Genomic DNA, 13,045 nt, shown 5'->3' on the forward strand with positions numbered 1-13,045 from the left:
TAGATGAGCTCCTTGTTTGTTGAGATGAAATTGAATCTGGTAATGTAATAGATATACTATGCCTGTCTGAGCAACACATTGTGTTTGATATGGAAAAGGTAAATATCAGTGGTTATAAACTAGCTGCACATTTGAGTAGAGAGAATACGGTGGGAGGAGGAGTTGCCATATATGTCAAAAGTTATCAATATGTAGAAAGCTTAGATACAAAAAAGTTTTGTCTAGAACAACATATAGGAGCATGTGCCTATCAACTTAAACTGTAGGAGGGCTCTTTTATAATTGTAACAGTATATAGGTCCCTTTCAGAAAACTTCCATTTATTCCTGGAAAACTTGGATGCCTTGTTGTGCTATCTGTCAGATAGGGGAAAGCAAATTGTTATTTGTGGGGACTTCAATGTTGATTCACTGAAAGAGTGTAATAGGAAGAATGACCTGGAAGTCTTGCTCGGTTCTTTCAGTTTGACAACTGTCATTAATTTTCCTACCCAGGTAGTAAAGGACAGCAGCACATTAATAGATAACGCTTTTATAGACCAAGATAGGTTTAAAAACATAAATTCTTGTCCTGTTGAGAATGAGCTTTCTGATTATGATGCTCAGGTAGTTAAAGTATATAACATAGCTCCATTCAATAATTCAAAAGTACCCTCCTAAGTTGTGCATTCAATTAATGACTCAACAATTAGAAATTTCAGAGAAAATCTTCAGCAGTTAGGCTGGGATGAGGTGTACAAGGAACCCGATGCTAATTTTAAATATAACTTATTTCATGAAACACTTGTAAGAGAATTTGAAAACTGTTTCCCCAAGAAAGTAGTTAAATCAAATTATAGGAAACCATGCAAAAAACCTTGGTTTACTAAAGGAAAAAAAACTTGTAACCACAAGATATCTGTATCTAACAACAATAAAGAGTAATGACCCAGAAACAGCCAAATATTATAAAAACTACTGTGCTACATTAAGAAAGGTTCGTGCATCATGTCTGAGATTAATACCTCTGATAACAAAATCAAAACAGTTTGGAATATTATTACAAGGGAGACAGGACTACCAAGAGTACAGGATGACGGCATTACCTTCAAGGCGAATGGAAACTTGAAAAACAGCAAGCCGGAAGTCGAAAACATTTTGAATAGTCATTTTTTAAGTGTTGTAGAGAAAATAGGATCTAAATGTTCATTAGAAGAAGCAAGGCAGTTAATGGAAGAGGCCTTCCCCACACCATTTGATACAATTGAAATTCCACCCACATCTCCTTCTGAAATGAGGAAGATAATAAACTCTGTCAAGAATAAAAGCTCACATGGAATTGATGGCATTTCCAGCAGGATAATAAAAGCTTGTTCCCAAGAAATAAGTGGGATTCTTAGCCACATATGTAATAGCTCTCTGAAGCAGGGCATTTTCTCAGATAGACTGAAGTATGCCATTGTTAAACCACTGCATAAAATAGGGGACACGTCTAATGTCAACAACTACCGCCAAATCTCTCTTCTGACTGCCTTATCCGAAATTCTTGAGAAAGTAATGTATTGTAGAGTAGCTTGCACCTTTGTAAAAATAAAGTTTTAACAAAATGTCAGTTTGGTTTCCAGAAGGGTTTCTCAACGGAAAATGCTATATATACTTTCACTAATAAAATATTAAATGCTCTGTGTAACCACAAGTCACCCGTTGGGATTTTTTGTGATCTATCAAAGGCTTCTGATTGTGTAAATCATGCAATACTTCTAGATACGCTCAAGTACTTTGGTATGAATGGGACAGTGCTCAAATGGTTTAAATCATACCTAACTGGAAGAGTGCAGAAAGCTGAAATAAACAGTTCACATATATGCAAAAATCTCGTGATTTCTCAAACTGGGGAACAATCAAGAATGGGGTGCCGCAAGGTTCGGTCTTGGGTCGTTTGCTGTTCTTAATATATATTAATGACTTGCCATTCTATATTCACGAAGATGCAAAGCTGGTACTTTTTGCCGATGATAAAAGTATAGCTATCACACCTGTCAGACGAGAGTTAAGTGGTGAAATTGTAAACGATGTTTTTCAGAAAATCATTAAGTGGTTATCTGCAAATGGGCTCTCATTAAACTTTGACAAAACACAGTACATACAAGTCCACGCAGTAAATGGATTTACACCATTAATAAATATAGACTTCGATCAGAAATCGGTAGCTAAGGTAGAATATTCAAAATTTATAGGTGTATGCATTGATGAGGGGTTGAACTGGAAAAAACACACTGAAGATCTGCTGAAACGTTTGAGTTCAGCTACTTATGCTATTAGGGTCGTTGCTAATTTTGGTAATATACATGTCAGTAAATTAGCTTACCACGCCTATTTTCATTCTCTGCTTTCGTATGGCATCATTTTCTGAGGTAACAAATCTACGAGTAAAAGAGTATTCATTGCACAAAAGCGTATAATTAGAATAATTGCTGGAGCTCATCCCAGATCGTCCTGCAGACACTTATTTAAAGAGCTAGAGATCTTCGCTGTACACTCACAATATATATATATATATATATATATATATATATATATATATATTCACTTACGAAATTTGTTATTAACAATCCTAACGAATTCAAAAGTAATAGCAGTGTACATTGCTACAACACTAGTAGTAAGGATGATCTTCACTGCTCAAGGTTAAATTTAACTTTGGCTCAGAGGGGGTAAATTATGCTGCCACAAAAGTCTTTGCTCACTCAGATAATAGCATCAAAAGTCTGACGAATAGCCATATAACATTTAAAAGGAAATGAAAAGAATTTCTCAATGGCAACTCCTTCTACTCATTCAATGAATTTTTGGATATAGTAAGTGGGTAATTTCCCAACCTCCACAAAAAAAATTAAAAATATTGAGTGTCATGTAATGTTTTGTCTAATGTAATATCTTGTATAGACACCTTTTATTAACATGATACATTCCACATCATTACGAAGTGTCGTATTCATGATCTATGGAACAAGTACTAATCTAATCTAATCTAAAGGTGAAGCTCTGCTATTATAGTCCCAGCTGAACAGTTTCAAATATTTATGCGTCGTTCAGAGCTTCCTTCCTGAGTCAGAGACTTCTTACCGGAAGTATAAGTTTCTACTGTATCAGAGCCCACACATTAGGGTTCCCTGAATTTTCTTATCTTGTGTTAAACACTACCAGTTTCAAGGCATATTCTAAAGGGCAAGTTATTTTCCTGTTCTACATTTCAAGCAACAGGATTTAGACTTGGGTATTTTGGATCTATGTGCCACAATTTTGTGATAAAATGTTATTTAACTACTGCAGTTTAAGGCGCACGACAGCCTATCTGAAATTAAACCATCTCATTTCACTCAGCTCGCATGGCGCACCGCCCCAGATGGCAGTCATTGTCTACGACCATGAAGAAGGAGTCGGCGATGTGCGTTGTATTTTATATTACGAAAAAATGGATAGTTGCAGACTGGATCAAGACATTAGTATTTATTTGCTAGAGACATAGTGATATATACAAACTGCTTAATATCTACATGAATGGGACACCAAGAGGTTACACAAAGAATTCAAAAATCAATTACGCACCTTACTTTCGACACCGTAAGCTTGCGAAGAGAATCGTGGGAGGAAGATTTCTACAGACATGTTTGGAAAAATAAATAAATAATATTGTTCTTTTCCTGGGTGACGTTGGTCATCATATCAAGTGACCATCATTCACAACAGTGTAGCCTGTTCACAGTTTTTGTTAAGATCTAGAGCTACATAGAGCTTTGTTGTAAGCAAAGCCTTAGTACATTTTACCATTAACTACGTGTTCCATTGGTTCTGCTAACATACGATTGATGACACGTTAACAAATTAAGCCTTACATTGTATCACGTCGTTGAGTATTAACGATTTAAAACACACAGGGTAATGGCAGACAGCCTGTAAAGTGACCATCATTGTCCTACCTAGTATTATTCATGGTAATGTCGGTCGCCTGAAATCTGATCCTGTAAAGTGACAATTGTTTCCCACCATGGAAACTGCCCGTCCCCGGTAGCTGAGTGGTCAGTGCGACAGAATGTCAGTCCTAAGGGCCTGGATTCGGGTCCCGGCTGGGTTGGAGATTTTCTCCGTTCAAGGACTGGGTGTTGCGTTGTCCTAATCATCATCATTTCATCCCCATCGACGAGCAAGTCGCCGAAGTGGCGTCGAATCGAAAGACTTGCACCCGGCGAAAGGTCTACCGCACGGGAGGCCCTCGTTCCACGACATTTTACCATGGAAACTGCCCAGCATTCTCCAAAAGGAAATGGTCACTCAGGAGAAATTGTGTTCATCCTTGGGAGACAGTTATTTCCCTGTAAAATGACAATCAGTGATTTAATAATATCAATTTCTACGTTACATGTGGGCAGAAAATGTATAAGGAGGTTATATAAACCTAAATGGATTGTAGAAGGTTCAAAAATGAGAAGCACGTTTTTGGTGGAGGTTTGCAGGTTAATAGGGCTACTGAAAAATTTTAACTCTCGAGCAGCCAGGTGCGTTCTTCTTACGTTAGTGGGTGTATGGCGTACTTCACGCTGCATACCAATATATCACATATCTATCTTTTTATTTGGAGCCGAATGTAAGTAGTACCTTACCACATATCTACCACTTCATCTGGAATGGTATGTAAGGAGTATCTCATTCATTAGTACTTTATTGCTATTTAAAGTTGCTTAAATGACAATCTTTGCTACTGATGGCTTGTCTGTAGTAAAATTATGTATGTGGGACCTTCATATATAGAACTGCTAACTTCAAGAGATAAAGCATTCTTGTTTTATTATTTAAATTAAATTGTTTCCTTTGTTAAGAGTAACAATTTATAACTCATTCATAAAAACCATTTTTTCACTATGTTTTATTGTTGTGTTTTGCTTTTGCTGACGTTGCAGATTCTTCTTTTATATATTCTGTTTGCCTCTCCCCATGAAATACGTTTGGTTTGCAAGCCCACTTCCTGATTCACTATATTCATCTTCAGGATCATAGTCCTGCTTACACTGTGCATCATGCTCACTGTAGTCTATGGCTTGATGTCCCTCTACAGATTGGTCATAATTTCCATCTGAATATTTCAACATATGGGTTTGTACTGGATAGCTCATACGTAAAGTTTGTCAGTTGTAACATTTTTTACGTGTCATGAAGAAGAAAAACAACTTACGTACTTTCAGGACCACTTGCATACAAAACCAGATGCAAATAGTAACTATATTAGTGAAAGAGCAAGTACTAAACACGAGAAACTTTACTTATATTACCAGGCGCGCTGAGAATTTAGCACTCCGAAAGTGCCAGTCACATTTGAAGATGGACAAGACCTATCAGCACTGTAGGCGAAACGAAAATGAAGGAATAGCTGTTCGCCCAGACCCCACAAAGGATCGCAACAAGCAAGAATTTGTCTTAATTTGGCGCCCACTGGGGTGTTAAAATACCTCGTAGCACACTGCAAATCCGAGTGCAAAGTTGAAATGTATTGAGCCTGAAGGTAAATCCTAAATTGAATCACACAGCTGTTGAATAAAGCCGTGTCGTCACGCTGTAAACTAACCTTATTCATTTTCATGATTCAAATGGGTCGATATGAACTGCAGAAGATTTGAAAAAGGAAAAAAGATCAGTTACTGGAAGTTTGTCAATTAAAACTTCTGCTGAAAATTTTATGATACCCTGTAGCGCCGTGAAAATGAGGTGACAAAGTGCAAATAATTCATACCGGGACTTAGAAGGAAATATGCACAAAATGCAAGTGATACAGATGAGATGCTAAACTGGATATGGAACGGTTAATAATGGAGCGACGAAACAATATTGCGATGTGATCTACGCAAACTGCATCTAACGCTGATTAGTTCATGTAACTGGTGGAAATATCTTACATCTTTGAACAATGTGCCTCCAATAGCTAGGAAACATAATGACAGACGAATTACAAAAGCTTCATGGACTTTTATCTGTTGTCATTCAGTAATTTCCCGCGGGTACTGGTTCATACTTATTATAACAACTGTAATCATCCAGCAAATACTTAGGGCAAGCAGTCATAATTAAAAGCGAATATAGTCAATGTACGTAAGCTTTTCTGCTAATAAAATATCCAAATTGTCGAAAATTTACTAAACTATTATTAAATTTACTATTTGAAGGTTTACAATCTCCACATTCTTATATCCCATGAAATCCAATTCATCTCTCCATAAGTAATGTAGTTATAAACAGCTTGCAGTAGTTTGTCTCCCTCTATGATTTTCTTCCCCCCCCCCCCCTCCAAACACACACCTTTCCATTACCAAACGGACAATTCCTTAATGTGTTCTGTTTACTGATCCCTTCGATTAGGCGCATTGTGCCATTAATTTCTTTGCTCCTCAATCCGATTCAATGTGCAACTCCTCTATTCTTCTGTGACACCACATTACTAAGACTTACCTTCTCTTCTTGTCTGATTTGTTAGTCGATTTACCTTTCACATCTGTGTCAATGCTCCAAACAAAACTCGACAACATTTGACTCTACGTGAATTAGAATAACAAAGTGATTGAGAGGTGAGCATTGTATTGGGGAGGAGGAGGGGATGTTGTGTTTTACTGACACAGTTCTCACTGACAGGATCGAAATGCAATACAATATGATGTAACTTGCGATATGATGCAGGTGCAACATGCAAGATAGAGTGCACCGAAAAGTATTTGAAGAATTTTATCTGATCCACTCTGGGACGACAGTGATACAACACAGACATGTATCTCCATCATGTCTTCTGTTTGCAACAGGTACTGCAGTTTGCTTCAAGCAACTAAATCGTATGATATGAAATTTGTATTCTTCAGAAAAGCCTCGAAAATAATTGTTTTATTAAATGAAGCAATGTTATTATTGTCTCTGTACTTAGTTTCTCAGTAACGATTCTAATTCTTGCATAAAAAATTAAAACCCACAATATTTAGATGGGCATCTGTTCTCCACTAGGCGGGCTTTCTCATTTGATTCCAAACTACAGCTAACATACTGAAATAGTTTTAATAGAGGAAGAAAAGCGATACCTCTCTCTATCTGATATTTCGTTTGTTTTCCATTACAACACTGACACCTGTGTACTACATGTGAGGCTATTGGCACCTGCAATGACCTGGTGTGTAGAGTTCAGTGCTCCCATGTGTTTCCCGTTTTTGTATGCTAATAATACAAGTTGGCGTTGGAAATGGAAGACTTACTCAATTGAAAAGACGTTGGGAGCTATCAACTGGTGATGCTGACTGGATGTTTCCTCAGTTTATCATCCATATCTTTCTTCAGGTTACGCGCCTTGGTTTCAGGAAACTTAGTGAAGGCATAAGACAGATATGAAAGCTAAATTCCTGTCACTTCCGAATGAGCAGCAGGACGAATTCGGTTAGGACACTTCCGAAATTCCTTAACATCATGAAATTCATCCACATCTTATAGCACATGGTCTACCTCTAAACAGAGTTCACTACCCTCTGCTACCTCTTCGATGGAGGCTGATCTCACTTCAAATCAAGCGAATCTTCTGATCACTCCTAAAACTGACTCACACGTTACTTTACGTAACTGCAACAGTTGTAGCAATACTTTCCTACCTTCCTTAGGTTTTAATTATTACCTATGTACGTGCTCATTGCATAAAGTGTGTACTAGGTGGTCTCATAAGAATAAACTTTTAATTGTTGCATGTTTAATGTCATTCACATAATTTCATCAATTTAAATTATTGTAATGAGAAGCCTCTCACCAGGTGAAACAGGAAGCCAAAAATCTATGCCCTGCTTTCTCAGAGTAGCTGGTACAGTTGCACCTAAAGATGGTAACTGCAAAGATTAATTCTCATTCTGTAAAATTCATGGAATTTATGTTCATGTTGAGAGACCTCGCGAGAAAACGCAGCCGAACTATGTTTGACAAATACATCATGACAGACGAAATACCCTCAGACTTCAAGAAGAACATGATAGATTCTATTCCAAAGAAGGAAGCTACTGTAAGGTGTGGTTGTTACCAAACTATCAGTTCAATAAGATATCCATTAATACGAATTATACACAGAAGCATAGAAAAACTGATACAAATCCCCAGACTTGATAAGTTCGAGTGCCTGTGAAATGTAGAGAAACCAGAAACAATACTGAGTCAACTACTTATTACAAAATATAAGTTGAAGAAAGGCCAACCTACATTTATGGCATCTGCAGATTTACAGAATGCTTTTGAAAGTGTAAACAAGAGTAAACGCTGTCCACATTAGGAAGGAATCAGGGACAAAGTACGGGACCAAAAGGTTACTTTCAACTTGGGTAGAAACCAGAAAGTAGTCGAAGAACTTAAAAGGGCACCAGTAAATCACAAGGAAGTGAGACAGGTGTTTAGCCCATCTCCGATATTACTCAATCTGTACGTTAAGCAAGCAGTAAAAGACAGGAAGGATAATTTTGCACAGGTAATCAAAGTTTAGAAACAATGAATAAAGGCTTTCTGGTTTGCCAGTGACTTCGTAATAATGTCAAAGACATAAAATGGTTTGTAAGAACAAATGAATGGAGTGAACAGTGTCCTCAAAAGAATTTAAAAGATGAATACAACATAAGTAAAACAAGGATAATGGAATGTAGGCGAATTGAATCAGTTGATGCCGAAGGAATTAGATTAGTAAATGACATACTAAAAACAACATATGAGTTTTCTTATTTGTTCAGTGAACTAAATGATCATGGACGAAGTAGACAGAATACAGAAAATAGACTGACCTTAGCAAGGAAGTATTTATGAAAAAAGGAGTTGGATAGCATGTAATATAAGTGTTACGGAGTTTTTTCTGAGGATACTCGTCTGGAGTATAGCCTTGTATGGAAGTGAAATATGGTCAATCAGCAGTCGAGACAAATGGGAATAGAAGATTTTAAAATGTGGAGCTACTGAAGAAAGCCAGGCATTAGATCGTGTAACTAATAAAGAACTACTGATACTAAGTAATGAGAAAAGAATTTTATGGCACAACGTGTCTAAAGGAAGGAATTGGTTGATACGGCGTATCCTGAGGCATGGAGTAACTTATGGAGTGGTAATGGAGGTAGATGTTGAGGTTAAAAGTTGGTAGAGACACACCTGTACCATGGAATAAATGCAGCAGGCACATATCAGTGGTTGTTGCTTCCAAAGTACAGTGGAGATGAAGAAGCTTGTATAAAGTTGCATACCATGGAGACACGCAAGAAATCACTCTTTGCCTTAAAGGCAAAAACAGAAACAACAACAACATCAGCAGCAGCAACAGCAGTAGCAGCTGTTCGATTCCGTAAAAACTATATTCATACCCTTCCAGTAATGTGCCGTAATGACTGTACTTTCCAAAGTCTTAAAAATCTTACCGCTTTCCTACGCAGTTTCACAGTTTGCTTCACACATTGCATGAAAGACACATACCACAATGAGAAATAGCACGTAGGAACAAATTACAACACTTACATTTCAGATTGCTATTGTCATTAATAGCTGACTGGTAAGCTGCAGCTAGGGATCACTCTTATCACAGAAACCACCGTTTTCGGTTATAGTGTTGTTTTTTCAGTAACCGTTTAACCTTTGTGTTAAAATCGATTTTAGATTTTTAATTGCTGTTATTTTCTGTAATAAAAGTAGACACTGATGAAATAGTGAAAAATTCCAAGACTCCCTCAGACTTTGGCACCGTAAGTTTCAAGATACGTAGTTTAACGTTCTTATTTTTATTCTCTCTATTATTTAATGGGCGTTTTACTAATGTGATAGCGTATTATTATTAATTGATTATTTATGTTTTCGGTTAGAGATTCTCTTGTACTATTTGGTCGTTTTATTTGAGTCCTTTTAATTATGTTTGCGGTGATTATAATATCTATATTGTTTACTGTTCTCCGTAAGTTAAAGAATACGGTAATACCATATGCGTTTCGCAGCAGCAGATCTCATTGAGTCTCCTTGCAGGAACTTCTCCACCTGAAAGCGCTAAAGATAATTTATCACTCTACAGAAACCGATTGGTACAGCCAAGTGCTATGCTGTGGTATGTGTGTAGATTGTGGCGGCCAACTTTAGTTCGTGATATTATTTAGGTCTTCGGAGAAATACTCTCGACGAACCCCAAAACCGTGTAAAACTGCAGGTTCACACCATCAAACGACACAACACTTCCGAAAGACTTCAGTTTTTATAATCACTGAATATTTTTTTAGATGATTAAGGGTTATGAACTCTACACACTTGACATTCCTTCTGTGTATTTATTTTCTTCAGTACCATAAAACATAGATTACTGCCTTAATGGCAGCTTCCAACAATCTCCTCTCAATCCGACATGGAGTATCTCCCTTCCAATGTCCAACATGGGATAATTATCTCTTTGCCGTAGTTTAATACAACCTGTATAGTTTTGAATCATGAAATATTACTGTAAAATCAAATTATTAAATAAACTTGCCAAATTATAAGTTGCTTTTATAGAAAAGTAATGAGGGGCCGAATAAGACAAGAAACCATAAGGATTATATTATTGATTCAAATTTTTTGAAACCCGGCTCAAAAATTATTTGTAATCGGGAATCATACGACTATTTGGGCATTGCGAATAAACAATGCTAAACGGCCAAAACTGAAGTTGAAGAATTCTATTTTTCGCGTTAAGCTGTTCATTTCCAAGAGCTACAAGCAGATAAATGCATATTACGTATACACAGGCGGCAGAAAAGATAATTCCTATTTTTATTATAAACTACGAATGAATTGAAAGTTTGCAGATGTCGCAAGATAGTCGATCCTCCTCCCGTTTTCAGTCCTTTGAAGCAAATAGTTCAATGTACTCCATTGCTCCCGCACTTTGTACTGCCTGATTAGAGAGAGTGCCGTTCCGTGAGACACCCGATGTACGGCGACGACACCGACAAACTATCGTGTAGACCAGGTAGGGCAAGTCTTGCAAACTGCACATGAATGGGTACCGTCTAATAGGTGACGTCACATGAATACAGTTACTTCTCTCAGCAGGACTCTACCAATTCTTCTACCATGTGCTTGTTGCTCGTGCCTGTCTGTCAAAGTTGTTACTAAAGCATCACTGATCACTTATTTTCTGTAACAAGCTAATATTACAAAGTAAAAGAAATTTTATAAACATCCATTAGTCGTTTTAAGAAAGTTTTGTTTAAAAACCATTAATTTTAGCAAGACTGACACGGTAAATTTATCAACCGAGATTTCACCTGGTTATTAGTGACAAATAAAAAAAAAAGAACATTTGTTCTCACAGAGACGAAACAAATACCGAAAAATACAGGTTATTTATCCACATCTACATCTACACGGATACTCTGCAAATCACGCTTATGTGTCTGACAAAGGGTACTTCGATCCACCTTTACAACATTTTTCTATCGTTTCACTCTCTAGCAGCGAGTGGGAAAAATGAACACATAAGTTTATGTGTACGAGCTTTGAATTTTCTTAGTTTTTACAATGATCATTTCTTCTTATGTAGTTTAGTGACATTAAAATATTTTCACATTCGGAGAATGAAGTTGGTGATCGAAATTTCGTGAAAAGATATCTCCGCAACGACAAACGCCTTTGTATTATTTATTGCTGTCCCAGCTGGCTTATCATATCCGTGATACTCTCTCCCCTATTTCACGATAATTCAAAACGAGCTGCCCTTATTTGATCTTTTTTTATGTCCTCCGTCGATCCTATCTGGTAGGATACCCTACAGCAGAGCAATACTCTGTCAGAGGCTGAACAAGCATACAGCAGGCAGTTTCTTTAGTATACCTGTTGTAGCTTCCAGTTCTGCGAATAAAATGTAGTCTTTTGTTTGCCTTCCCCACAAAATTAACTGTATGAACTTTCAAACTTTAGTTGTTCGTGATTGTAATTCCTAAGTATTTTGTAGAACTGACAGCTTTTAAGTATGTGTAACTTATCGTGTAATCGAATTTTAACTGATTTCTTTTTGTACTCATACGAAGGGCCTGACACATTCCCTTATTGTGAGGCAACTGCCAATTTTCGCACCTCTCTAATATCGTGGTTAAGTTATTATTCAATTGGTCTGATCTTCTGCTGAAATTACAAGGCGATAAATGACAGTATTATCTGAAAACAATTTAAGCAGGCTGCTCAGATTATCTGCAAAATTTTTTATGTAGATTCCATGGGGGACGCTGGATGTCGCTTCTGTTTTATTCGACGATTTTTCGTCGATTTCTATTTACTGTGACCTTTCTGAGAGGAAATAACGGATCCAGTCACACAACTGAGGCGATACTCCAAAGGCATGCAATTTGAAGTGTCTTGTTGGGAATGGTCTCATACAAAAGCCTTCTGGAAATTAAGAAATATGAAATCAATCTGAGATCCCCTGTCGATAGCACTCATTACTTCGTGCAATTAAAGAACTAGCTGTGTTTCACAAAAACGATATTATCTGAATCCGGGCTGACCGTTTCTTCGAGGTAATTTGTAATGTTCGAACACAGTATACATTCTAAAGTCCTAATGCAAATCGACGTTAGTAACACGGGACAGTAATTCAGCGGATTACTCCTATTTGCTTTCTAGAAGCCGGCCGGAGTGGCCGAGCGGTTCTAGGCGCTACAGTCTGGAACCGCTCGACCGCTACAGTCGCAGGTTCGAATCCTGCCTCGGGCATGGATGTGTGTGATGTCCTTAGGCTAGTTAGGTTTAGGTAATTCTAAGCTCTAGCGGACTGATGACCTCAGAAGTTAAGTCCCATAGTGCTCAAAGCCATATGAACCTTTCTAGAATATTGGTGCAACGTGTGCAACTTTCCAGTCTTTTGTTATTGATTTTTCGTGAAGGGAGCGGCTGTAGATGACTGCTAAATACGGGGCTATTGTATCAGCGTGCCCTGAAAGGAGTCTTATTCGTATGCTACCTGAACCGGAAGATTTGCCTTTGTTAGGTGATGCCTGCTGCTTCGCTACACCAAGGAT

Source organism: Schistocerca serialis, chromosome 1 (genome assembly GCF_023864345.2).
Source record: "Schistocerca serialis cubense isolate TAMUIC-IGC-003099 chromosome 1, iqSchSeri2.2, whole genome shotgun sequence".
Classification (NCBI taxonomy): domain Eukaryota; kingdom Metazoa; phylum Arthropoda; class Insecta; order Orthoptera; family Acrididae; genus Schistocerca; species Schistocerca serialis.